At 39.1% G+C, this 27,729-nt stretch overlaps 1 protein-coding gene across 1 annotated transcript in view; it reads right to left on the minus strand.

Annotated features, from left to right (window-relative positions):
- PCDH15 (protocadherin related 15) overlaps nucleotides 1-25,350 on the minus strand; it is a 1,723,534-nt gene extending 1,698,184 nt beyond the window's left edge. Inside the window, exon 1 of the mRNA XM_032313059.1 lies at nucleotides 25,287-25,350. The gene's annotated coding sequence lies outside the window, so the exon portion shown is untranslated. The remainder of the gene's footprint in view (nucleotides 1-25,286) is intronic.
- Between the last annotated feature and the right edge of the window lie 2,379 nt (nucleotides 25,351-27,729).

The raw sequence follows: 27,729 nt of genomic DNA on the forward strand, positions 1-27,729 counted from the left end.
AAAAGGAATTTATTGTGTAGATCTGGAAATAAGAGGTACCAAATACTTAACACACATTAAGATAAATCAGTGTTTCGGTGTTTTTGACAAAATAGAAATATTGCTTTATTACTTACTGTACCAACCACTGGAAAAGAAAATTTCAACAAATTATTTTAAATTGAAGAGTTCCATGATTTTGCCAAAACCTTGAAAGCTACGATCTACGATTAAGCAAAGAGCTTTCCAGGGATCTTTACATGGTGCCTGCATTTACCTTATATGATGCCATTAGGACAATCTAAAAGATCCGGATGGCTGGATTGCCAGTTGGAGACTATCACCATTGTGTGGCTCAGTTTACAAAAATTTATGCTCATGTGTTTAGTATTCACTGGGAGAAATACACACACATTAGATGTCAGGTATGAGGAGGACATAAACATCTTCAGAGTGCTTGTGTCCTAGTCTGAAAGACATAAGAGTCTGTAATTTCAAGTTCCTTCTTCTCTATTCTTGCCAAGTTCATGCTATTAAAGCTACTGCTGAAACGTGTGCAATGTAAAGACAATGATAATGAAAACATAATTTGAAAATACGCTTCCATTTCATAAATACTACTAACCCTCTTTAAGAAAGGATTGTATGATGGTAGGGTAAATCTCCTCATTGATGAAATCATTAAGAGTCAGTTCTAGATATGTTAACACTTATTCAGACAGGTGGCTAATAATGCATGTTCTGCTTAGAGCTGCTCGATGGCAAATAAATAAGAACCAATTCAATTTTCTTAAATTGAACTTAAATTCCAAAAAGGATAAAAGGATAAATGAGGCCATTAAATAAAATACAAATTAAAGTATTTCAACTGAGAACAAAGTTAAGCTATCTCAGACAATGTTGGAGGGTGGGGTTTTCTAATACAATAGAAAAGCTGCTAATTCTCATAAATAGTCAATCAGAGAAGTAAATATTATACAGGCGTGACTGCAAGAAGCTGGGATTAATCAAAGCACACAGCATTTTTCATGCTGCAAAAATTACAATTGTAAACACTTTTTTTGACTCAATCAAGTGGATAGTAAATGAGTTTGAATAAGATCTACTGTATCAAAGAGATTTTTTTACCGTGGATCATAAAGGCTGAAGAGGCCAGTTAACACCTCTCTTGTGGTGCACTTGACCTCCCTGGACTGGGGACGTGACAAGGGAGGTCTTCTGCTGGATGGAACGGCCATGTTAGGGAAATGACAAATGCATTCCAACACTGGTTCTGGAGCCTTCTTCAGATGGTGGAACGGCTTCCAGATCTCCTGGGAACTGGTTCTTTCACTTAATAAAACAGTCTTGGCAATGGAATAATCATATATTTATATATCATCCATGGATTATTGATTTTTAGTGATTAAAATTCACTGAAATATGTTGAACATGAAAATTAAACAAATATAATTTTGTTACACTAGACTATCTTTCAGATTCTCCAGAATTTCATTCTAATCATCTACAAGACTGTATAATATTGAAAAGGTGGAACATGTAGTCATAGGTTCAGTGTTTTGAAAGGTTTATTTTTTCTTTATAATTATCTGAACATCCTCTTTCTTCTATAAAGTGTTAGTATAATCTGGTAAGTGAGAGTCTATTTACTTTATAGCAATACCTATATTAACCAGCTTTATATGACCAACAACAGCTCCCAAACTTAAAACAGTGTACATTAAAATCTTACATTTATACCTGGCCTCATTACAAAACAATAAAGTTGTTCACAAATTTAGGTTCACATTAGAATAAACTGGAAAACTTTTTTTTTAAGATTATTTATCTGAAATAAATAATTTATCTGAAAGAGAGAGAGAGAGAGAAATGGAGGGACAGCGAGCATGTGGGGTTGAGGTGAGAGGGTGAGGGAGACAGAGCCTCAAGACACCTCCCTGTGGAGTGCTAAGCCCAACATGGGGCTCAACCTCAGGAGTTTAACATCAGGACCTGAGCTGAAACCAAGAGTCGACACCAATCAGGGGCCTCTAAAACAGGAAACTTTTAAGATCATGAGGAATAGGCCATATCCCAGACCAACTCAGGCTGAATCTTTGACTCTAGCTCCCAAGAATCAGCATTTGTTTTAAATCCTGCAGCTATAACCACAGTTGAGAATCACTGCACAAGATAATAAATGCAACTCACATGTAAGTACATTAAAAAAAAAATCATTGGGTTGATGCCGATATTTGTACAGATAGTAGCAAGTCATGGTAATTCATCCAAGTGTCAAGAATTTCTTAGAGCTTTCAAAGCTCTAAGATTATTATTTTATGGTAATTTTAATATAATAATAATATAATAAGATTATTTTGTAATATATTTTTTAGAGATTATAAAAGACCTAGAAATTGAGGTGTTTGTATATACATTCTCCTGTAAATATCAGAGAATGCTAATATTCATCTTAGTTTTGATTCTTTGGAAGATAAATAAAAATTTCACAACTCATTTAAAAAATTCTAAAATTATTTTTTTTTGAAGATTTTATTTATTTATTTGACAGAGATCACAAGGAGGCAGAGAGGCAGGCAGAGAGAGAGAGAGGAAGGAAAGCAGGCTCCCTGCTGAGCAGAGAGCCCAATGTGGGGCTCGATCCCAGAACCCTGAGCCGAAAGCAGAGGCTTTAACCCACTGAGCCACCCAAGCGCCCCTCTAAAATTATTTTAAACATGAAATTCTATTTTTGTTAGCTCCTGTCCATAAAATAAGTCTTCTGCTTTGAAGTAAGTAACTTCAGGAACATCTGGGTAGCTCAGTTGGTTGCATCTGCCTTCAGCTCAGGTCATGATCTCAGGGTCCTGGGATCAAGTTCCGCATCAGGCTCCCTGCTCAGCGGGGGAGTCTGCTGCTCTCTCTGCCTGCTCTGCCTGAAGCTCCCCCTGCTTGTGCTCTCTCTCTCTCTCTGACAAATAAATAAAATTTTTAGAAAAATGAAATAAGTAACTTCAATCAGAATTTATACTCTAGTGTCCACTATGAAATTCTAATTCTAATAATAATGCTTATACTGTTTACTACTAGGTTGAAACATGTACAGTTTTTGATCCTAACTGCACAATCAACAGCCATCTAGAGATGAAGGTATAAGCACAGGCACAGGAGTTGAAAAAATGTAAGAACTGTTAAATTTAACTCCTGGTCAAACCTTACTCTAAAATTATGTCCGATGACTGTGATTAGAACATATGTGATTAGAACTACCTAATGTGTTTTGTTTTGTTTTTCATTACACCATCATGCAGAAATACCAAAACTAATACATTTAGAAATCTTAGAGGGAAAATAATGTAACATATTTTGGGCTACAGGGAATTTTCTGAAAGCCTAAACCTAACAAAACATTCTAGCTTGCCTAATTTCATACTGTTTACTTGTGTCTGTTTGTTTTAACAAAAAAATGAACCAATATTTTGAGAACTGTCTCAGGAAAATTGAATATTACACTCAGTCCCCAGGTCTCACTACACTTTAGAAAAAAAAATGTGGTGTGCTGCAAATAATCAAGTTTTAGTTCTATAGTGCTGTGGCTTACTAACACAGAGAAAGTCATTTAATGTATCATCCTCATTTTGAGTCACTTAAGACAGGGAAAATCAGGGGCACCTGGGTGGCTCCGTCATTCAAGCATCTGTCTTCAGCTCAGGTCATTATCTCAAGGTCCTGGGATTGAGCCCCACGTCGGGTTCCCTGCTCAGTGGAGAGTCTGCTTCTTCCTCTCCCCCTTCTGCTGCTCATGCCCATTCTATTTCTCTCAAATAAATAAATAAAATCTTTTTAAAAAGAGACAGGGAAGATCATATCTACTCCACCTACCCCATAAGATTATTCTAAAATATAATGAGAGAAAGGAAATCACCTCACAAAGCTATGTTATTTAAAAATAAAGTGTGATTACATTTGCTATCAATAGTAGCTTGTTATTCATCAAAATAATGCACTCTATAATTCTCTCATAAGCTTTAGGAGTTTGTATCTGTTCAACAATTCATGCCAGGAGAAAAGCCACCATTAAATTCATGAACATGAAAAATCACTTTATCTGAGAGATCAACTTGAAGCAAATTTCCATGAAAGGTGACACAAACTTGCTTTTTAAATAACTTACCTTTTTTTTTTTTTCTAAATACACTGGAAAACTTGAATACAATTCTTCTAACCACCCTATCATGTCATCACAAAAATGTTTACAAACTATTTTTTTTTCATTTCTGTATGGGCATAGATAAAGATAAGGGAAGTTTTTTCATTTCTGTATGGGCATAGATAAAGATAAGGGAAGTTACCTGGCTAGTCCATGAGTCTGTGGGACCCAAACCTAGGTCTCATGAATTCTTCTTAGCTAGTGAGCTTCTATGCAGATACACTACCTTTCCCGTTACTCTCAGCCCCTAATAAGAGAGAAGCTCATCCTGGGAGCTGTGATAAAATTAAGGCCCAGATGTTTTCATACATTTTAGTGGCAGTTTCCCACAAAGTTAGCTTCCTTTACCTTCTCCATGACCTCTTATTGTTTCAGTAAACTATGCAGGGGAATGTATAATGCCTTACATTATGCTTTGTGCAAGGACTTCACAGAGGAATTACACAGAGTTCCTCCCCACAGAGAGCTCTCAGTAGAGGAGAGGGACCAAGTGGGCAAAAAGAATATCAATAAAAGGCAGAAGTACTATCAGAAAGTTGTGAACAGGGGTACTTGGGTGGCTCAGTGGGTTAAGCCTCTGCCTTCGGCTCAGGTCATGATCTCAGGGTCCTGGGATCGAGCCCCACATAGGGCTCTCTTCTCAGTAAGGAGCCTGCTTCCCCCTCTCTCTCTGCTTGCCTCTCTGCCTACTTGTGATCTCTGTCAAATAAATAAATAAAATCTTAAAAAAGAAAGAAAGAAAGAAAGAAAGAAAGAAAGAAAGTTTTGAACAGAATGATGTGACAACATAAAAATAATATCCTGTGGGGCACCTGGGTGGCTCAGTGGTTAAAGCCTCTGCCTTCAGCTCAGGTCATGATCCCAGGGTCCTGGGATCAAGCCCCGCATCAGGCTTTCTGCTCAGCAGGGAGCCTGCTTCCTCCTCTCTCTCTGCCTGCTTCTCTGCCTCCTTGTGATTTCTGTCAAAGAAATAAATAAATCTTTAAAAAAAAATAGTATCCTGAATTCCATCTAGGGATTACAAAGATTTCCCATAAGAGATGACATGTAAACTGGATCTTTCAGGAAGAAAAACTTAATAAGGAAATTAGAAGAGGATTCAATGGAAACAGGGTGACTAAAGTTGCTTTCACCAATGTGATTTTGGTGGGAAGTCCTGGGTTGAAGGACGGCCACAGATGGGAATGAGAGAAACATGAGCTGGGAGAGGTAGATTTGGACTAGATTATGCAGATTTATGTGCAAGACTAGGATTTTCATATAGTATGTTGGAAATGATGAGAAGTCAATGAGGTTAATCAAGCAGGTTTTAACAGCAATGCCTAGAAAGATTAAAGGAGTAGATGGCTGATTGACAGAGAGATCATGGCAACGTCTTAGAGAATAGAGTAGAAAGGAAGTGTTAAGGACATCAGTAAGATGGCAGAGTAGGTAACACCGGCTACCTACCTCTCACATAAAACAACAACTAGACTGCTATCTGTGACTGAAAGTAGCTCTAGGAAAGCTCAATAGTCCAGTTAGGAACGTACACCAGCACAGTGGAGCACAACATGGAGAATTACCTACATTAAGGATTGCCAAGGACATCAGTTTAGCTGAGGTATCCGGTTGGCCAGGAACAAAGAAGAGTGGAGGTGCTCAGTGTCAGTCACGTGGCAGATAACACTGTGGTCCCTAATGGCCTGCTCTGCAGGACCCTGGCAGCTCCCATGACAGCCATAGCTCAGCTACAGCTCTCACAATGAAGGACCCCATAGTGTTCACTAACATAGACTCCAGAAGCCTGCTCTGTAGGGAACATGGGAAGCTTTAGAAACTGAGGAAGCCACCAGCCATTGCTGCCACTCATCTCCCAGAGAAAGAAAAGCCGCTACATCCCCCAAGAGTGAGTAGCTTTTGTGCCTCCCCAGGACCAGGACTGACACTCCAAACCCCCTGCATGTCCTAGACCCCAGAGCTGCAGCTATTTCATGTGCACCCATGCTTCTGAGCCTAGCTCTGTGGCTCCTCTGCATACAGCTATGCTTCAGAATCGGTCCCTCGGGTGTTCCACATTCACTCACATCTCGGGCACTCGACCCACTACCTCAGTGAGCTAGGTAGGCCCAGAGTTGCTGTCACTCCACAGGCACTAACTCTCCAGAACCCAGATCCAAGCCTACCCCATGGGCACATGCACAGCAGACATCAGTGTCATCACCACTGTGAGGGTACCTGGGAGCGGACCTGGCACTAAGGGGGGATCCCTTTGCTGGGACTACTCTCCTGGGAGAAAAATATCAGAAAGTTCCCAGCAGCCATCACTGCTGAAGACCCAACAGCCCTCAGCATCACTGTAGAGACACATAGCCTTGGCCTGAGGATTCCTGAAACTTCACTGATGCTGACCTCAGCTGACTAAGCTACACAGACACTATGTAGTGGGCCCTTTCCTGGAGCAGGAATCACAACACTGCAGCTAGCTGGCAGCCTCACACCCACCCACAGGCAGAAGTGTTTCCCTATTGAAACCACTCTTTAAAATGAGGAATAGGTTACTCCTTCATCAAATATGCAGACATCAAAACAAGGATCTAAGAAACATGAAAAATCAAGGAAACATGACACTACCACACAAACACAGTAATTTTGCAATAACCAACCACAAAGAAATGGAGGCCTACAAATTACTGGACAAAAAAATAATTAAAAAGAATGGCTTTTAAGGAAGCTTAGCAACCTACAACTAAATGAAATCAGGAAAACAGTACATGAATAAAAGAGACATTTAAGAGAAGCATAGAAATGATAAAAAAAATTAGCAGAAATTCTACAGCTGAAGAATACAATGAATGAAATAAAAAAAAAAGGAATAAAGAACATCAGTAAGAGAACAGAATGATCAAAAGAAAGTATCTGTGAACTTAAAGACAAGTCACTTAAAATTATCTAAAGGAGAAAAATGACCAAAAATAAATAAATAAATAGAATGTAGAAAGGCTATGAGAATTATGGAACATCATTAAGAAAATAATATTCACATTGTGGAAGGCCCAGGGTGAGTAGATAGGGGAAGAATGGGGCAGAAAGCATATCTAAAGAAACAATGGCTGAAAACTACTCAAATCTGGGAGAGATATGAGCATGCAGGTACTCAGTATTCAAAAGTCATAGGTCCCCATATAGATTCAACTCAAAGAGAACTTTATCTGCAACCCACCCCCATGAAAGAGAACTTCACTCAGGCACATTATAATAAAACTGTTCAAAAATTAAAGATCAAGGGAGAATTTTGAAAGCAAAGCCAAATCAAAACAAACAAAAGCGTCATTTCCTATAATGAAACTACCATAATGTTGTCAGCAGATTTCTTAACAAAAACCTTGTAATCAGGACAGAATATATTCAATGCATTGAAAGAAAAACACCACCAAACAACAATATTTTACTTGGGAAAGCTCTCCTTCAGATATGGAGAGATAAAAACTTTCTCAGACAACAAAGGATGAGGGAGTTCATTACCACTAGACCTGCCCTTATAAGAAATGATAAAAGGAGGCCTCTGGGAGGAAATGAAAGGATGCCAATAACATGAAAACGTTTGAAAGTATAAATACAATTCTTTGGTAAAGTAGGTATGTATTCAAATTCAGAATATCTGAGACCTGTGACAGAGGTATATAAATCACATCACTCTAGTAAAAAGGTTAATGACTAAAGTATTAAAGTATATACCAACAATAATTTTAGTGGATATACATTACAAAAAGAAATAAATTATGACATCAAAAACATAAAATGTGGGGGAATGAATAAAAGGATAGTTTTTGTATATGATTAATGTTAGAACAGATTAGCTTAGAGCCAATTGCTAGTATAAAATGTTTTATATAAGCCACATGGTAACCACAAAGGGAAAACCTATAGTGGATACACAAAAGAAAAAAAATAAATAAATCAAAGCATACCACCAAGGAAAATCATCAAATCAGAAAAGACAGCAAAAGAGGAAAAAAAAGAATAGAAGAGATACAAAATAGCCAGAAAACAATGAACAAGGTGGCAGGAGTAAGTCCTTATTTCTCAGTAATTACTTTATATGAAAATGAATTAATATTTCTAATTAAAAGATACAGAATGGAAGTACACATAAATAACGAGACCCAACTCTACACTGCCTCTAGAGAACCACTTCCTGCCTTAAAGACACATGTGAGAGAGAAAGAATGCAGAGAGAGAAAGGATGGAAGAGATATTCTGTGGAAATGGAAACGAAAAGAGCACAGGGAACTATATTTCTCCCAGACAAAATACACTTTAAGTCAAAAGCTGTTCTGAAAGACAAAAGGGTCACAATATAATGATAAAGGAGTCAATTCATATGGAGAATACAGCAATCATAAATATAGAAACACCCAACATCAGAAGCCCTAACATACTAAGCATATGTTAACAAATCTGAAGGCAGAAAGAGACAGCAATGTAATGATAGTAGTGAAATTCAATACCCCACTTTCAACAGTGGGGAGCTCATCAGACAGAAAATCAATACAGAAATACTGGATCTGAACTACATTTCAGACTAAATGGACCAAACGGATACATACAGAATATCCCATCCAACAGCAGCAGAACACACGTTCTTCTGAAGTGCACATGTGGCATTCTTCAGTATACATCACATGTTAGCTCACCAAAAAGTCTTCACAAATTTAGGAAGATTAAATATCAAGCAACTTTTCCAACCTCAAGAGTAGGAAACTAGAACTCAATAATATGAGAAAATCTGGAAAAATAGCAAATATGTGGAAGTTAAATAACAATCAATCCTAAACAATCAAAGAGGAAATCGAAAGATATCTTGAGGGGTGCCTGGGTAGCTCAGTGGGTTAAAGCCTCTGCCTTCAGCTCGGGTCATGGTCTCAGGATCCTGGGATCGAGCCCCGCATCGGGCTCTCTGCTTAGTGGGGAGCCTGCTTCCTCCTCTCTCTCCGCCTGCCTCTCTGCCTACTTGTGATCTGTCTGTCAAATAAATAAATAAATAAATCTTTAAAAAAAAAAAAAAGAAAGAAAGATATCTTGAAGCAAAAAAGAACAAAAACAACACACTAAAATGTGTGAGATGAAGCAAAAGCATTTCTAAGAGGGAAGTTGATAGCAGTGAACACCTAGAGAAAAAGGAAAGACCTCAAATAAACAGTTCAAAGAATTAGAAAAAGAAGAATAAACCAAGTCCAAAATTAGCAAAATGAAGACAGTGAAAAAGATGACAGCAGAAAATTAAATGAAATAGAGACTAGAAAATTAGAAAAGATCAATGAAATTGAGAACTTCTTCTTGAAAAGACAGTAAGACTGACAAACCTTTAGTTAAATTAAGAAAAAAAAAGACTAAAATAAAAGCTAAAAATGAAGGAGATGTAAGATATTACAGAAATACAAAGAATTTAAGAGACTACTGAAAATAATTACACGCAAACAAATTGGATAACTAAGAAGAAATGGATAAATTCCCAGAAATACACAACCTATTAAGACTGAATCATGAAGAAGCAGAAAACCTGAATATACCTACAAATATGATGAATCAGTAATCAAAAGTCTCCTGACAAAAAAGGCTCAGGACCAGATGGCTTTGTTAGTGAACTCCATCAAAAACTTAAACAAGAAGTCATGTCAACTGGAGGACATTCCCAAATTCCAGTGAACGCGGAGTGCAGATAACTTTGTGAGTTCCTGATTCCTGAGAGTCGAGAAATGGTTCCATTTTTAACAAATTGTTTCCTGCTTTTCTAGGCTAGATAAAAACCAGATCACTTTTCACATGAGTGCATTTCGAACTACAGATATTCATAACTAATTGCTATATATTCATATATTATGCATGTTAATTTACCCAAATATTTTGTATATATTTATATATAATACACACACAATACTTGGGAAGATTTCTTTTCTGAATTTATGTTCATTTCCAAATTTTTTTTTTAAGATTTTATTTATTTATTTGACAGAGAGATCACAAGTATGCAGAGAAGCAAGCAGAGAGGAGAAAGCAAGCTCCCTGCTGAGCAGAGAGCCAGATGTGGGGTTCTATCCTGGGACCCTGAGATTATGACCTGAGCAGAAGGCAGAGGCTTAACCCACTAAGCCACCTAGGCACCCCCCAAATTCTTCATCATAGGCGATTCTAGAAGGTAAAAATTAAATCTTAGTGATAGTGAATAGGAGCAATTCTCATATATGCAAAAGAAGTGAGGGCAATTTAACACTTTTTCAGATCTCCCCCAAACAACCTAAATTTACTGCACTGTATAAAAAGGACACTGCAACAGATTTCAAGAGAGGTGGTTCTCAATGGCAGCTCTGGGATTACTGGATGAATGTGCATTTACAGTGTGCTTCCAACCTTGGTCTTTAGGTCTATAAGTAGGCGTAATCATACCTGCCCTAACATCTTTACAGCTGTCCTAATAATCATGTGGGGCAATATATGAGAAGTGCTCTGTCATGTGTAAAAGTATTATTGAAACTTGTACCCACTGTATTTCCCTGTATACCTAACCATGGGAATCCTATGTCTAAATGAAAGGCATCTTCCTTTATATGTATATGTGTGTGTGTTGAAAATGAAGAATATAAATATATATATTATATAAAATCATCAGATATTTAAACCAGATGTTCACTGTCCATACATAACATGGTATATGCAAGATGAACACTTAAACAACTCTTTAGACATTTAATCATGCTAGCTCTACTCAACAGTATGACAGTGTGCTTATGCCCAAGCATATGTATGACATAGTAAATAATTCATGAAATGAACTCACATTTTGCACTGTAAATAATCTTGCTATTCCGCACAGGGGTTTCATGTGTAGAACTGCTCTGGAAAACGAAGACTTGTAAAATAAACATCAATCATACTCTGTTAACTGATACAGAGGCAAGCAGGAATGGCTCTATAAACAATATTTAAGCTGTCATAATAAGGGACAAAAAACTCAAACTATCTTTAAATAATAGGCAAAATAGGATATGCTCGTCAAACATTATGCGTTTGGTACTGAGAACTTCTGGAGATATCTCTCAAGTAATTATAACACCGAAAACAAACAAGCAAGCAAAAGTCCTGGTTGGAACTTATCACTTGGCGATTCCATGGCAGAGTCTACATCAAGGGGAAGTGAGAGCTCTGAATCAGAACTTGGATGGCCAAACAGGGACTCCCCAAAACTGAAGGAGAAGCTGCTCAACTGTGTTCAACAAAACCTCATTTTCAAGTTAACTTTAATTTATTCAGAAGAGGTCTGTTACACTTGTTCTTTTTTAAAAGGAAACTTCTTAATTAGAATTAAATCATTCATTATTCACTGTGATACAGGTTTCCTACCCTGAGGTTGCATGTGATTATTCACATGTGCAGCTGACTGCAAGGGGAAAAAGATATCCTAATGACTGAGCTTGGCTTTAACTCACTGGATTTTATCTCCTTTAACTTCCAATCTCGGTTACAGATGGTCTTAAAGCAGGGGGGAAACAGCATTCTGGTAGATGGTGAGGGATAAGTACAAGTCATTTCAAGTTGCTGAAGCTTTCATTAAATACGGCAAGCTCTTGCAAATCCAAAAGCTATTTAAATGGAGGGCTAAGACTTTTCTATTGGTTTTACTTAAAAGCGTAAAAGGTTCTGTTCAGAATCCAGCAGCCAACCTCCCGAATGGTGTGATTAGACATTTATTTTGACAGTGCTCAGTGACAGCTCAATTATGCCCCCTGAGTCAGCCTTGCACATCATCAAAATGTCTAGTGATATGAGTGTTTATGGGGTAACAACAACCCACATACTCAACAGTTTGCCAAAATTCTGTCATTAAGACATCTAAATGGAGCATTTGGTTGTTTGTTTAATGTACCTAAATCTAATATGGAATTTTAGCTGAAAGACCTGAAATTATTCCTAAGCAGTTCATGCAAGTTACCAGAAGAGAAGATATTCTTGAATAATAAAATGCCTAGTTGTAGAATCCAAGAATGTCAGTGTTAGAAGAACATGTTAGGTCATTTAAGTTAGTCTTTGCAGTGTTTCGTTTTGGAACTGAAATTCAAAAATTTTATAGGGTTTATTCAAAATTAGACAGATAATAAAGACAAACCTGAGCCAAGAAGACAAAGCTCTGAAATCAGATTTTTTTCTATTTTCTGTCTCTCATGCCAAAGTAGGTCCTACAAATTAAAATTAAATATAGTATGTCCAAAAGAATGCATCTCCCCAAGATAAGAGTTTGGGGGTACTACTGCATATAACCCGATATTATTTAATCAGCTGTGTATGATATTATCAGAATAAGAAAGCCATATATTCTAAAACCTTCAAAACATGGAGTCTGATTTAAGGTGAATGACATACTCACAAGGATCTTTGTTAAATTCCTGAAACTAAAATCTGTCAAACTAGCAAACGTTAAGTATGTTTTGTGCTCTAGTACTGTATACAAAAATGGGCGAACGTATCAATGAAAAAATATTAAAAACAAAGTCAGAAATCTTGGTGTCTCATTTATGTCTGTATAACTCAGGTAATTCACTTAAACTCTTGGAGCATTGCTTTTGATAAATCTACATGGTTCCCCTTTGATTTCATTGAATTCAAGTATTAACACTTTATACTTTAAAACAACCATCTTTATAAAGTTCATTATTAAATAAGCTACAGAACGATGCTCTCAAGCTATCACATCACAGTAGTTTCTCTCCATGGTTTGGAAAGTGGAGATTCTCCAAGACGTATTTATTCCCAAAACAGAGTTCTCTCAGAGTTCTCTGCTCCCCAAACAGACTAGTCTCTTGTTGGTAATCCATGACAAGCGCTGCCTCAGGGGGCCTTGCCTCCTTCTATTTCAAGATGCACGGAAAGCTAGCTCACGGCTCATTACCTACATCCTCCGAAGGGCCCCATGGACAACCTTTGGCCACCGCCTCACCATACAGGGTTCCCAGGCTCTCATGAACTCTCCCACCAGGGTGTAAGAGCACCACAGAGGTAGTGCTAACAAAAAACAATACCCGGGATATATACTACTTTCATGCTTTGGAACAGGTGAATAAGTAATTCAACTCTCAAATAGGTAGACTCTATATTAAACAACAATACCTTCTCCCTTTTATCCAAAGGATTTGGTAAAAAGCAAAATGTAACACACATGATACATACAAGAATAATTATTTGTGATCATTGTGACAATGATCTCTATTTCCTCACCTGCTTTTCTGAACTTGAAAATGCTAGGCAAACTAGGGGTCTTGACGAGAGCGTAACAGTTCCTATCCTAAATCCTAGCATTAGTTTTCCTTATCCTCTAGAAGGTTCTCTCCACATAGCTCCAAGCAGAATAGAAAAGACATGCATTATTCAAAAGACAAATGTTAATGCAAGTTTCAGTTATTAAATGTATTTCCTGCCCATTATTGATACAAGTGGTATGTAATCAGGCCATGCTATATTTTTCTATTCCAATAGGAAAATTAAAAAGAAAATTAATTTCTAAACTTTTAAAAAAATTATTGAAGTCTTATTTTAATTTTGAAATGCCGAGGGTGTACTATGGAACAGTCAGTGAATGGATAGTAAACTCCCCTGAGCAGGTTTTACCCGAAACAAGGATGTGCGTTTTCCTAAACTCATTTTAGAACGGAGACCCAGCAAACAGAGGGAGCCATTCTTTGTAGGGATTGTAATGAACTCAAACACACTTATTAATTTACAGCAGCTCTTTTAGTTTCACAGAGAAGCATAGAAAGGTTTATCTTACAGGAAAGAACACCCAGTAGCTACCTTGATACTTGAGGAAAAGGAGTTTGTTCTACTGTTTTAGAGGCATGGGTGATAAAGCAAGACTTTGAAATATTTTTGCTAAGACAGTCTCATTCTAATATAACTTCTTTTTTTTAAGATTTTATTTATTTATTTGGCAGACAGAGATCAGAAGTAGGCAGAGAGGCAGGCAGAGAGAGAGGAAGAAGCAGGCTCCCTACTGAGCAGAGAGCCCTATGTGGGGCTCAATCCCAGGACCCTGGGATCATGACCTGAGCCGAAGCCAGAGGCTTTAACCCACTGAGCCACCCAGGCACCCCTCATTCTAATATATCTTCTATAACAAAAATGACCTATGATAAAATAATTCAAAATACCCCTCTCTTCTGAAGGTGATTTCCACATAAAATTTGAACACAATTTTAAATAGCTATTACTAGGATATGAATTGAATTTGAATGACCTTTGAAGGAATAATATTTTCTGTTGATGGTAAAACTGGCTAATATATATTTTGTTAAAAGTGGCTTGGTCATTGTTCCTGTATGATCAACTGTACACCATGGGTATTTAAATAAACTGAAGTGCTCAATCTATTCCTAATAATCATCCTAGGGGAATTCTATAGCTTTTTGTCAAGTTTGACTTAATAAGGATTACGATATTAGTCATACCAAGTTAGTGGGATATCCATGGTTATCTTGGTAGGATGGTGACATAATGCCCATTAATAAGAGCTGACGAAAATGCACAAGATGTCTTATACAAATAAAAGCAGAGTGTGCTTTTTTTTAAAAAGAACATGAAATAACTTTCCTTTTATAGGAAGACTTAATTTGGAACTATATTCACATTAATTTGGAACTATATTCCAATATAATTTAAACTGTTCCATAAGTGGCCAATAGTTAATTGGTTAATTATTTGGAAAATTATTAAAAAATCAGTTCCTTATAAATATCTTACATTATAAGTAACTCAAGCTTTAATGAAGTATAAAAAATTAAAATAAAAGACATGAATGTTAATTTCAAATAATTAAACAGTAAAAAGCTCTTTATGCAAATTATGAAAGTCAAAGGTAACAGAAATATTAATATATCTGACATAAAAATCTAAACAATAAATACTTTCAAATATAACATCAAAAGTTAAAGGTGTCAAATTTTGAAAAATTGTGATAAGCAATAAAAATAAATCAATTATTTGGAAAACCTCAAAACTGCATGAAGTCATTTCAAAAATAAAGGTACATAAAAACTATCATATATTTAAAATCAATCTCATCATTAAAATGACACAATGTAAAATAGCAAAAATTGGACATTAACTTAGTGAAAGTGCAAATTATTTTCTCTCTTTGTATATATGCTTTAAGGCAGTAATTTTCTACCCCTAGAAATATATAAGAAAATAACTGAGGACATGCACCCAGAGATATATAGATATTTCTAGAAGGGATGTTTACGGTACTGAGAAATGAATGACACACTAAGGAGGGGCACCTGAGACCAAGGTGGGCAGTGACAGATACAATGTTGGGAAGCCTGCCTCATGCAGCAACATCCCGTACCCTACAGCAAAGTGGCCTTATTTCTGAATCTTCCATATTTTCAAAAGGAGAAGAAAATTCCAAAAATCTTCTATGTACAAGTATTGACAGAAAAGACAACATTTAAAGAACTGTGAAATCCACAGTTTTAAGTAAAAATAATATGAAATAAGTAAAAATAAATGAAAAAAGGAACTTGACAAAGAATTATAGGCCGCTGGAAATGACCAAGGCTCTCTTTCAATCACAGGATTGATGACTTATTTTTTCCTTCTGTATTCTTCAAGATTTCACCATTCAAAAAATGGGAGTGGGAGGAGGGAAAGGAACACTGAGTGATACTGAACTTTGTACTGAGAAGTCAGGTGTGTTGTGGCAAACAACAGCAGTCCGTGGGCGCAAGCAAGGAAACTGTCTTGGAGCCTGGGAAGGTGAGCCGCGGAACATGGTGGGGGACCACTGAGACCCTGTGCACTGAGACAGCATGGGACGCAGAGCCCTACCTAACCAAGCCCTCGTACTGGAAATACAGGGAGGCCACAGGATCTCAGGAATGCTGGACAGCTGATGCCTGCAACTGGGGAGGTCGTACCAGGAAGAGATGACTCTGGGGATAAAACGGCCAGTTTGCAGGCAGAAACCCAATGGCATACACCCCACAAAGGTCATTGTCTGAGACATCTCTCTTTCTTTTTCTTTCCAAATAGTGGTGTTTATTCTATTTATTCATTTGTCCCCCTATCATATTATATGCTGAATGTGATGCAGAGAAGATAGATTTTATTTGTAAAGTGTAGATCAAGAGGAAATCCCATGTAGAGACTGATACTATAGAAAACTCATATTACTAATATATCTCTAATAAAAGGTATGATCACGACAATTACTGTAAACAATGAAAGACTAATACAATATGTAATGTGGTCATGAAAGAACAACAAGGTACCCATATTTTTGCTGTTGAGAAATATAAAAAAGCAAATTACTAGTCCGTGGATGAATGAGTGCTAGTGGAATTACATCCTCAAACATCTTGCTGGCACCATCAGTCCCGAGACAGGGGGCCTGGCTGCCCTCACAATCCCTCTCTAACAATTAGTGCACATAGATTCAGGGAATGGTATTGATCCATACTGTGTTAGAGGGAAATGGTCTAATAACTTCTCTGGTGCTCTGCCTTTTAATTCTTACCCTCCTAATTATCTGATAAAGACCATTTAAATTGGGGATGCTCTGGTCACATTACATCCTTCAATTCAGCATGGCCGTGGGTAAGACTGTGGCCCAACACCGAAGGCTGAAGACTTCACCAGAGACAACAGGTCTGTCTCGCGGAGTCATCAGCTTTTAGACCTTTGTTTTCCTTCTCAACTTTTGAGTTAATTCTATTTTAACTTTTAATCAATGCTACTGAGTAGTAAAGAAGCCTGAAGGCCACTGTTTTGTTCTGAAAAACAAATGAAGAAAGAAAGACATGCAACTCTAATGACATCAGGGTTAGAAGGCAGAGTCCTTATTTTTTTTAAAAAATGTAATTATTTCTAATAACTGTGCTTTCATTTCAGATGGTTTTCACCAAGCATAAGGACATAGAATAAATGCAATTCTAGGAGCAAGCCAGGTTGCTTTTTTTTTTTTTTTTTTAATTGATTGCTTTTTATTTCTTAGTTGTAGCTACTTGAAGCCAAGGAAATGCCGCATGCCCAATAACTTGCTGCCTCTGTGTTCATCTGTTTGGTTTCCTGTTTCATTGTAAATTGAACCAGTAATTCACTAAGAAAATCCTCTTAGGTAAAACTTTTTCGGGGATCTTTCACAAGAGTTAGGTCAGTTGTTACTTGCTGTAGCTTTTTATCTGTGAATCTGTCTTTCTAATGCTGGAAAACTCACTATTCTTAAGAGTGTCCAAAGACTAAAAACAAATGAACCACTGCAACTGTATTTTCATTGAAATATATAAAAAAATACAAATTTTCCCTTTCTGGATCATGAATGACTAGCATGTTTGTTATAAGATGATATTTGTGCACATGGAAAACTACCAAGCAGTCATATCTGGTTTTATACTTTTCTACAGTTTTCCTCCCAAACACCTATTCAAAATGTTGGCCTTTCAGCAGGCTGAACTGTGTGTTAAGCATGGCCATAAACATTACTTGAATTATCTCATTAAAGTCTGTTAATACTCAGGAGGTCCTAGTGAGGAGAAGACTGAAGTGAAGAAGCTTTGGGGAAAAATGTCCAGTTTCAGAGCAGCTAAACATCAGAGCTTGGAAGCCCCAGTGCCCACCTTGGACCATTAACTACTCTTTTATACGGACCCAAAAAGGCTGACAGGACGCAAGTCCACTCAGCCCCGAGCCATCCACAACATCGCTTGACCTGCTGGAGTCAGCTCTGGAAGGACACGCAGGATGAGAACACACGAACATGTGCACAACTGAATCAGGTAGAAGAATTTGCCCTGTGCCTGGTGAGAGAGAGTTCGGAATTCAGTTACAAATTAGATATGGGAAAACACTCGATGCGTGATTATGAACACACTCTGGTAAAAGTTTCTTTTCAGAAAAAGGTATTAATACCTTACCAAAAAGGCACCCACAAGTAACATGGAGCATTAGGTCCATGTTACTTCAGTGCTAAAAATAAGACTGTCCTTCATGAATAATAAAAAAAAAAAGTCATACAATTAACTGAAAGTACAAAACATGGACTGGCAAGTTGAGGGCAGTATTTCCTTTTTTTCATATAATAAATGTGAAAACTAGATCACAACAGAAAAATCCCCAAAGTGGAACAGCTGCTGGCAATCAGCATCTGCACGCTGCTAGAGGTGAGGTCAGCAGTGTCCACCAGCCATGTTAAATTGTGGCTGGTGGTGCTCCTGAACTGCCGTCAGGAGCCCTTATGGTGCAGAAGTAAAGAACACAACGCCCGGAGTCTCCAGTCAAACTCCATCTCTTACTGGCTTACTTCGGCCAAAGGTCTTAACCTTCCTGAGCATGCATTTTCTTATCAATAAATTGGGAATATATAAGATTTGTCTAATGAAGTTATAAGGATTAAGGGAGTTGGTAAATGCAAAATTCTTTAAATCATAACTGGCATAAAATAAACTGCTACATGACAATTTTTTATTATTTTTGTGAACCTTATTTATTTTTTTAGTCTAAGCATATTGTATGAAGATAAAATGCTATGAATTTTTTCTAATTTCTAAAATGTTTTTGACGACTTATTGTGTAGAAAAATATGGCTTTCTAGAATAGTGTTTAATGTAGGAGTTTTATATAATATTTACTTAACATACCATAATTTTTAATCAGTTTAAAGTTGTTAAACTCAAATCTTCACTGGCCAACTTTTTACCTATTAAATTTTTGCCTAAAGCAATTAGTGTCCTTTCCTAAGATGTATTCCTAAGCATATGGTCTTTTTTTTTCCCCATTAGAAAGATTAGTAAAAGTACTACTCCACCATTTTTGTCAATTAATATGCTCCTACCTAAGAATATGTTAACAATGAACAGAGACTCAACCAAATTTTTACCAAATTTAATCTACTATTTTTGGAAACAGAAATGTTTGCAAGTAGATTTGTAATTCCTTAATCCATGCCAAATGTCATCAGTCTGTCACGGCCAGATGGATTCTAAATGCCAACAGAAAACTGATTCCTAAAGCTACGTACACTTGGTATATTTTAGATTGTGAATATCTGTGGGGAGTTCGGTGACCATGGGCATTCTTTAAAACTCATTATTTGTGCATGCATGTGTGTGTGTAAATGTGTTATACATATCTCTATAGGGTTATTATTTTCATGCTTCTGGATGCCAAAAGTATAGCATCAAATTATATTCCCTCACCTTGTCATACACTGATCAACAAGAATATATATACTATACCCTAAAAATGTACCATGACATGTTCAATAGGCCAGTATAATACTTTTTAGAGGAAACAATATAACACCTCAAAAAATGGAGCATGTGGTCTCCAGGTTTATTGCTAAGTCAGAGCTGATACAGAATTTAGCTGTCACATAGTAATTAATATGCTATTTTTTCAAGTGTATTAATTTTTGAGGATTCAGCAACTATAACACTTTAAGCTTTGTAAAATATAATGCAAATAATAATATCAGCTCAACTTTATATATATATTTTAACATGTAAAGACCCTTTTAATAATTTAAAACTTCAACATTCACGAACCCATTTAAGAGAAGACAAAATGTTGTACAGATGTTAATTTAATACATATTGCTTACCTAAAAATTGTTTTGAATAATATATATTGTGATAATGTTAGGGAGTTATTTTTAAAACAGTAATACTGCTTTAAACAGTAATGTACTCTTTAAAAAATGCAGTAATTAGATATCATTGATACATCAAATGATTAAATCACAATATTGGTGAATTCAAGTATTTTTACTCTTCCAAGTACAGTGAAATCTATCAGAAAGTACAGTATAAATAATAATTTGAATAACATTAGGCTTAGGTGTTTCTGCAGAGAAAAAATTAAGAACTGGGACATTATGGATTTTTAACTTATACCTATTTAATTTTTAGTTATCCTTTTAAAAAGATTCTTAGAAAGAACCTTTCTGATTAATTAATTAAGAACCACTGATTAATTAATATTTGATTGTTTAATTTCTCAGAAAAGTCTGTCCTTAGTAGCCATGGGGAGAGGACTTCAGAATGAAGAAAGGATGAACATGGCAATTAGAATAAAGTTCAATAAGTTCTAATACATATACATTCTGATACGTTACATAGGTTACATACGTTACAAAATACATATAAGATCTTACTGTTATTTGAAACATGTTAGAAAAAAACAATATGCAAAAATAGCTCTGAGAGCCTTTTTTTCACGTGGCACTTCACTGAATATCTTAGATGTGCTTCCTTTCCCTTCCTTGCTTCATTCATGAAAAAAATTCATCACTGAGAAGAGGTGCGGATTTAAGTAATTCACAGATAAAAACTACAGGAAAGTTAGAAAACACCTAACATCACGGAAATAACTTGTAATATTTTAAGCATCTTTAAAATGAAAACCAGCATTTCTGTTTCACCCTATTGTGTGCAGCTGTAGGACTCAATCCAGAGACAACCCAGTACTCTCACATCAGTTGTAGGACATTTTATTTAAATGAAGTCCTTGACCCACCACAGCCATGTTGCTCTGTCAGTAACCAAGGAGATGAAATTCTTAGAAGATAATTATGTTAGGGTTTCAAGAATTGAAGAAAAGGATGAAGAATTCCTTTATATCAGGAATGAAACTTGTAGTGGTCATCCTATAAGACAATTTTTCAAATGTCTGGCAAAAGATGTGTGAGAGGTGTGCAAATGTCTGCAAATGTCTGGCAAAAGAAGTGTGAGAGGTGTGCAAACACCCTCCCTCCACACTCAAAGACAATACGGACTGGACCAGACACCATGACATCTTCTGTGTCTTCCATTTGTTCCTTCTACCACAGTTGTATTTTCTAGTGTGATCCCACGCACAAACTGTGCCAACAGCAAACCAAGAAAGACAGGCTCTAGTATGTGGTCTCCCCTTCTGATGTGTCCCTTGTCCCTGGATTAGTGGTAATGTCCCATTCTTCATATCCAAATCTCAGTAATATACTCAACCCTTGTTTGTTGTGTGCACTGAGGTCTTTGTGAGGCTCTAACACACCAGTCATGAGGTAAGGAATAGGGGAGACGTTGTAGACCTGACCTCATACACCTGTGACTGTGGTCTGTGAAGCATTAACTTGTATGAATTTTTGTCTAATGACCTGGAAACCCTCGCTGGAAACGCGTTAGAATTTGTATTCTAGGGGTCCTCTATTAAAATGCAAATGACCTGTTAAGAAATCCATTAAATCACTGACTTAGTGTGAATGGACTTTCTGGTAGCATAGAGGAATTGAGATAAAGACAGATGGTATGCAAAAAAGAGTATCCATCCTGATTTTAAGAACAAAGAACAGAGATGAAAATATATTTAACATTGTAGTTGACAAGAAGAGTATATATCTAGTATATGTGAAATCACTCTAGGAGATAATAACTTCTGTAGCTATGGAGTGATTTATACCAGAACGCAGGGCAAGGGAGTGGAAAAAATATAGAAGTCATGGCTTCTAGGTTTTCTTGGACAGAGATTGGGAAATCATATTTTAAAAGGCCATTCTTGGCAACAATGGGCACTCGGACCTAATAAATAGTATGTTTACTAGAAAAATGTTGTCAGAATATTTATCATTAGAGAAAAGTCCAAAGTTTCCATTGGTATACATGTAGCTAAAGATGGTTCAAGGGCAGAATTACATAAAATATTATTCACCACAATAGTGCCATCATGTGGGCTATTCCCTCTTTCACCCCATGGGGAGAGGGACTATGTAAGAGAAAAAAGAAGTTTCCAGAGCTTCTAAGTAAAATTCCACATATTTTTAAACATAGAAATAGATGACTATCAGTGATGCCATCATTTTACAGAAAGTCTTTAATATGTGGCAGGAATCCTGGACTACATTTCAATCTCTGTGTATCAGTCATTACATCTATGATTTGGGGCTAATATGTAGCAAAACCACACCTTTCTTAGGTTGAGGTTATCTTGCTAGGATGAAACTAGTTCTGTGATTTCCTTCCCAGATTTCCCAAGTCTTACTGTGTCATCAACCAAATATCCAAAGAGATTGTTGGAGTTTCAACAAAAAACAAACAAAACTCAACTCAAAAATTAACATATAATTCATATTAATCTATGCTATAAATCACTCGAGAGGTCATATGTTATTAAAACATGCAAGCAGCACTTTCAAAAACTTTCCACATGTACATAATTTAAAATAGTAATCAACCAACTTATAACTACAATTGGATAAAGTGTTTAAGAAAATAAACAAATACGACATCCTAATCCTTTAACCACATGTGATGCCCTGCCTTTATGCTGCAAATCTTTTTAATAATAGGAAGCTTGAAATGCTTACTAATGTGAAAAGGTGTTCTATACAAGCCACGTTGTAGAGAGAGTATAATAAAACATAGAATTGAGAACACTGATAACGAAATGTCAATGAACACCACACCTCTTGAAGACCACAATAATGAATGACCAAATTGCTTTGGTTGGAAAGAACAGGAGAAATTAAGAACTTCATGGAAATGTCACTGCCAAAATAAGACCCAAAAGAAATTACTCATTTGTTCATTGGGTTCAGGAGTTCATCAATCCTTTCCTTTACTTTTGTGTCACCTTGGTTAAGTTTTATTAATGGACAGAGTAGAAAAAATTAATTGTAGGGATTCTTAAGTTTACTTTCTTTTTTTATAATACCATGTAAGCTACTTGAAATACTTATATTATTAGCAAATATATAAATATATAAATATGTGAAATAAAAAGATTAGCATTTTAAAAAATGATCTCCCTCTGGTAGGGAAGAGATAGCCATGTTTACTTAATCAAACCATGAACTACATTCTTTTTTAAAGAATGTAGTTCTTTAAAATCTCTATCCTGAAGCATTCCTATCATGTCAGTGACAGAGGCACATTAGTGCCACCTATTTTTGATCCCAAATGGCCATCATCCATCAATTCAAATCCACAAACCATAGAGGTTTGATATTTAAGAATAGCCATCTCCTAACAGGACTGATGTGACAATAAAAATGATGTGAAGAATGGAAAACAAGGAAAATTCAAGAAGATAACAAATACTAGGAAATTTTTTCAAATTAGCACGAGACCCTCCCTAAAAGGAAGTTCATTAACACCAAGCCTGTATTTTTCACTGAATAATTCCTGAGCTAGAGAATTGGAATCACCCACGGTATTAAACATGCAGTTAATTGGATCCTCTTGAACAAATTTCTCATGTGTCTGGGGTCATAAATCTCCATTTTTATGCATCCTTAGGCACTAAAATTTGACAAAAACTGTCTTAGACCCTCAGACTAAAAGTTTATTTGGAAGTCAGTAAGTACAAATGAGAGCCGTTTATTTTCTTGGGATTCCCAACTCTTTCTAAATCATTTATCAAGCAATGAGTCTGACCTTTGAGATAAATCTGCTGGGGCAGATTTAAGGTAAGACTGATTCCTGCAGAGAGTCCAACCTCTGCACACAGGCATACACACACAACTCAAATCTTAGCTCTATCCCTTCCCTTCTGCCCTGCCCCCATTCTCCTTCATTACAACCCATGCTCCTAGCTTAGTAGTCCGCCCCCCCCCCACCCCCTACACACCTGGCTTAGCAGGAGGCTTGCTGAGTACAGGACTGCTCATTTACTGCTAGGGTATTAACACTTCAGTTTAGAGCAACCCCAGTTCAGGGGTGCCTCTTGAGAAGGAACACAGGAGGGACAGAGCTGACTGCACTGAGAATTAGGTTCAGACTGGAAGCCACAAGTGCAGAGGAGCAAGAGAAGGAGGAGGAGGAGTGGAGGCAAGAGAATGAAGAGGCTCCAGATTCCACCGGTTGCAGCTCCTCTTAAGGATTCCCTGTCCTGCGGAGATGGCCCTGGGGCCAGGGGAGGTCCTGGACCTCAGCTCTTCCTGCAGGACATCCTGGCATCTACAGCACCAGCATGAGGAAGTAAATCAAGCCATCCAACACAGTTCTATTGCCACAAATGAGGTCAAAAATGAGATGGAACAGCAGCCTTTCTACAGATCAGGTACTGCACGCTGGGAATAATAACTGTTCATTTATTTCCCTGATTACCATATGTAGATATGAAATCTTACTGATTTTCAATAAATCACCCTCTGCAAGTTAACTTACCTTTCTGTTTTCCTCTATGCATCCATATTCTTGATATATAAATTTTGAGAACGTTTTTTTTAAATTTCCCCACAGTACAAAAATACCGTTTGGCAAAAAATCAAGGGCTGTTTCTATCATCTCATGCAATTTCTGTCATTAGTTAACATGCAACTATAGGGATCAATTATACACACTATATACAAAATCTTACCCTGCTGAATTGCACCACAGATGCTAGTTCACTCTTACCCCAAATTACCTTTTTTTACTAAAAAAAGATCAGGTATTTAAATAAAAACTTCAAGCAAGCCTGGGAACAGCAAAGTATTTCATCATTTCTGCAGACTGTAAAAGTGTTCCATTCTCCCTACATTCATAGGCTTTGTTACATGGGCAGCCTAGGGGAAAGGGAGGGTGGGAGGAAGGATAGAAAGAAGGAAGGCGGGCAGCCAGGCAGGGTGGCAACAATGTCCTTGACATATTGCACTTTAAAAACAGGGGAGCCCCATTCCCCGTTTATCTATACTAAAGCAAGCCAAGCCTCCATGCACTACATCTGGACATTAGGAAAACTTGCATGGGGAAAACTTTTGGGGGGGAATGAAGGTGATTTCTGAGCTGGATTGCAGTTGTATGTGACACTGACATTTCTTTCCCATAATTCTTGCCCACAGGAAACACATCCTTTAAGAAACTGAATGAAATCAAGTTGGACCTTCTCAAAACCTGCAAGCTATCAACTTCCCAGGGAAGCTGACATACCCCCACCATCCAATGCAAGCAGCGAAGCATTCAGGCGAGGAGCCCTGGAAGGCAATCCACCTTGAGAGTGCTGTTCCTAAGCCTGAATCCGACGCGGGGAGGGCGCGGTGGGAAATGAGGCAGAGCGCAAAGCCTCAGCTCCAGGAAACCAGACACCCCTTTGGAATCTCCGCTGAGCGTTAGAATCCCGATCCCACCCCCTCGCCTACCTCCAGGCTCCAGCAGCATCCGCGAGCGTCCTCCCCTTCGCTCCCTCCGCAGCAGCGGACGCACGAATACCGAGCAGCCCGGAGCTTGGGTCCCGCAGAGCGCTCGTGCCAAGCGCTGGTCTCGATTAGTTACCACGGGAGAAAAAGGGGATTCAATCCAGTTTCCAGGCACCCGCGTCCCCGAAGGTTCCGGCCCCTGCTCAGAGCTCTCATGCAGCTCTTTCTCCCAGCGAGGGGTGACCGAGGGGCCCGGCAGCAGCTCCTCTCTGCTGCTCTGGCTGATCGCTCCGGTTTCCGCCGCCGCCGCCGCCACACCAAGCGCCCCGCTATCCACTCACCGCGCAGCAAGCAGGCCTGGCCGCCACCGCGCGGGGGAGGCGGATGGATGGAACCCAGAGCTTTTTCAGGGAAGGAAGGGAAAACTTTGATGTTGGAACCTCACACGCAAGACTGCGAAGACACCAAAACAAGTTGCAGGTGCCGGGGCGGGGAGGACTCTTTCATCAGCTCTGGGAAAAATCACTCCTCCCCAAAATCCGGGAGAGGAAGCCCCCTGCTCCTTGGGCGATCCCGCGCGCACCTCGTCAGCTCTGGTCCTCGAGTCCGCCGGCAAAGCACAGGGCTGGGGAAGCACCGCGGGTCCTCTCTTGAAGTGCAAATACCCAACGCGCCTCCCGCTGGAGAGGCGGCTGCGGACGTGGTGCCAACCGAGTGAGCGGGCAGGGGCGCAGACGCGACTCCCTTCAGGCAAAGTAACTGCTACAAAGTGCGCTCCCTCCTGCGCAGGGACCGACACGTTCACGGGCCCGAGCGGACGTCAGCACCAGCTGAGCTCGCGGGGAGAGCGCAGGGGCTGCCAGCCCCGTGGGCTGGAGCGCGCACATGGGCTCGCGCCCGGAGAGTGGCTGTGTTCGGGGAGCACACCGTGCTGGGGGCGCTGCGGACCGACAGCTCCCCGGGCCCGTCGTCACAAGCCGTCTTCTACTGTGCGAGCGCTTGCCGAACCGAGCAGAGCCGGAGCTGCGTGCAGGGCGAGATGGCCAGTCTGCGCGCGCGCACCCTGGAGTGGGTCACTGAGGCTCTCCAAACCTGGCTTTCAGGGACATCACTTTCCTCTCACTGGGCTCTGAGTCATCACTCTGACTCATTTTGCAAAGTTAGCTGAGATCCACGGAGGTGAACGGGATTAGATTTCCCAGTCCCGAAATCCCACTGCAGATAATTTCACATCTCACCCTAACCCTACAGGCATCCTTCCTATCTCAGAGTTCTATGAATACATGAAGCTCCTCGAAGCGTTCCGACGATCCTTACTTCTTCTCAGAGATGGTTTTCATGCCGATTGGGAACCCAAGAGCCCTTCTTTGCACAGGGAAGTGGCATTTCTTAGAGTCATATGTTACTTTAAGTGGTATTTTCTAAGGTTTTCGTTATTTCCAGATTGGCGAGGAATTAAATTAAAACTCTAATATCATGGGGGGAAAAAGTTTGTGTAAGAAAACTGATTTTGTCCCTAGCTGAGTTTTCCTTTTGCCAGAACATCAACAGTATTTCTAAAAGTATAAAGTAAGATGAAACGGAGATGCAGAAATAATTCAGAAAGCAGGAAAACACAGGTCCGCGACCCCTTCCTCAACTCTCAGGACAGGCAGAAATGACGAACGGAGCACACTTGTTAGCGGTCCTGGATCTGTTCTGGGCGCGCGGAAACTCGCTGCGTCCAGCGCAATGAAAAAGGGGTAACAGAACGGGAGCCCCAAGCCCAGGGAAGCCTGGTGGCTGTCAAGGGACCAGAACCCCTGCACCCCCCAGCCTTGGTTCGCTGCACCCTCACGAGGGTGGACTGCCCAGAACCACAATCACTGGAAGGAAAATGCTCACTCCGCTAGAGAGCAGCTCCATGTTTGCTCCACGTCGCGCGGCGGCCCGGCGGCCCTCCCTCTAGCGGCCGAGCGCAGGAAAAGCGCGGGGTGCGTCCGCGCGTGTGCGTGCCGCGTGCGCGCGTGTGCGTGCCGCGCGCGTGCGTGCCCGTGTGCGTGTGCGTGTGGGCGGGTGGATCGGCGCGCAGCTCCGGGACCTCTGCGGCTCCCCTGACCCCGCCTCCTCCCCGCGGGAGCCGTCCCCCTGGGCGCCTCTTGCGGCCCTTCTGGAGCCTCCCATTCCGAGCGCTCTGCGCTGCGAGAGTCCGAGCGGACCTTTCCGAGGAGCGCCTGCGTCAAGGTGCTAGAAACTTTGGAAACTAGCAACGGCCACAGTGGGCGTGCTCTTTGTCGTGAATATACCCAGAAAGAGCAGATACCTGGCGAGCGCGGAGGGGAGCAGGACGGGAATGGGCTTTAGGAAAACACCAGTAATCGAGATCAATTAATTTTTTCCTGCAAGCAAACAGGCTTACCCTGAAAATTCCTAAGAAGTTAGGGGACGGAGTCATTTGTCGCGCTGG

This window comes from Mustela erminea, chromosome 14, assembly GCF_009829155.1.
Source record: "Mustela erminea isolate mMusErm1 chromosome 14, mMusErm1.Pri, whole genome shotgun sequence".
NCBI lineage: Eukaryota > Metazoa > Chordata > Mammalia > Carnivora > Mustelidae > Mustela > Mustela erminea.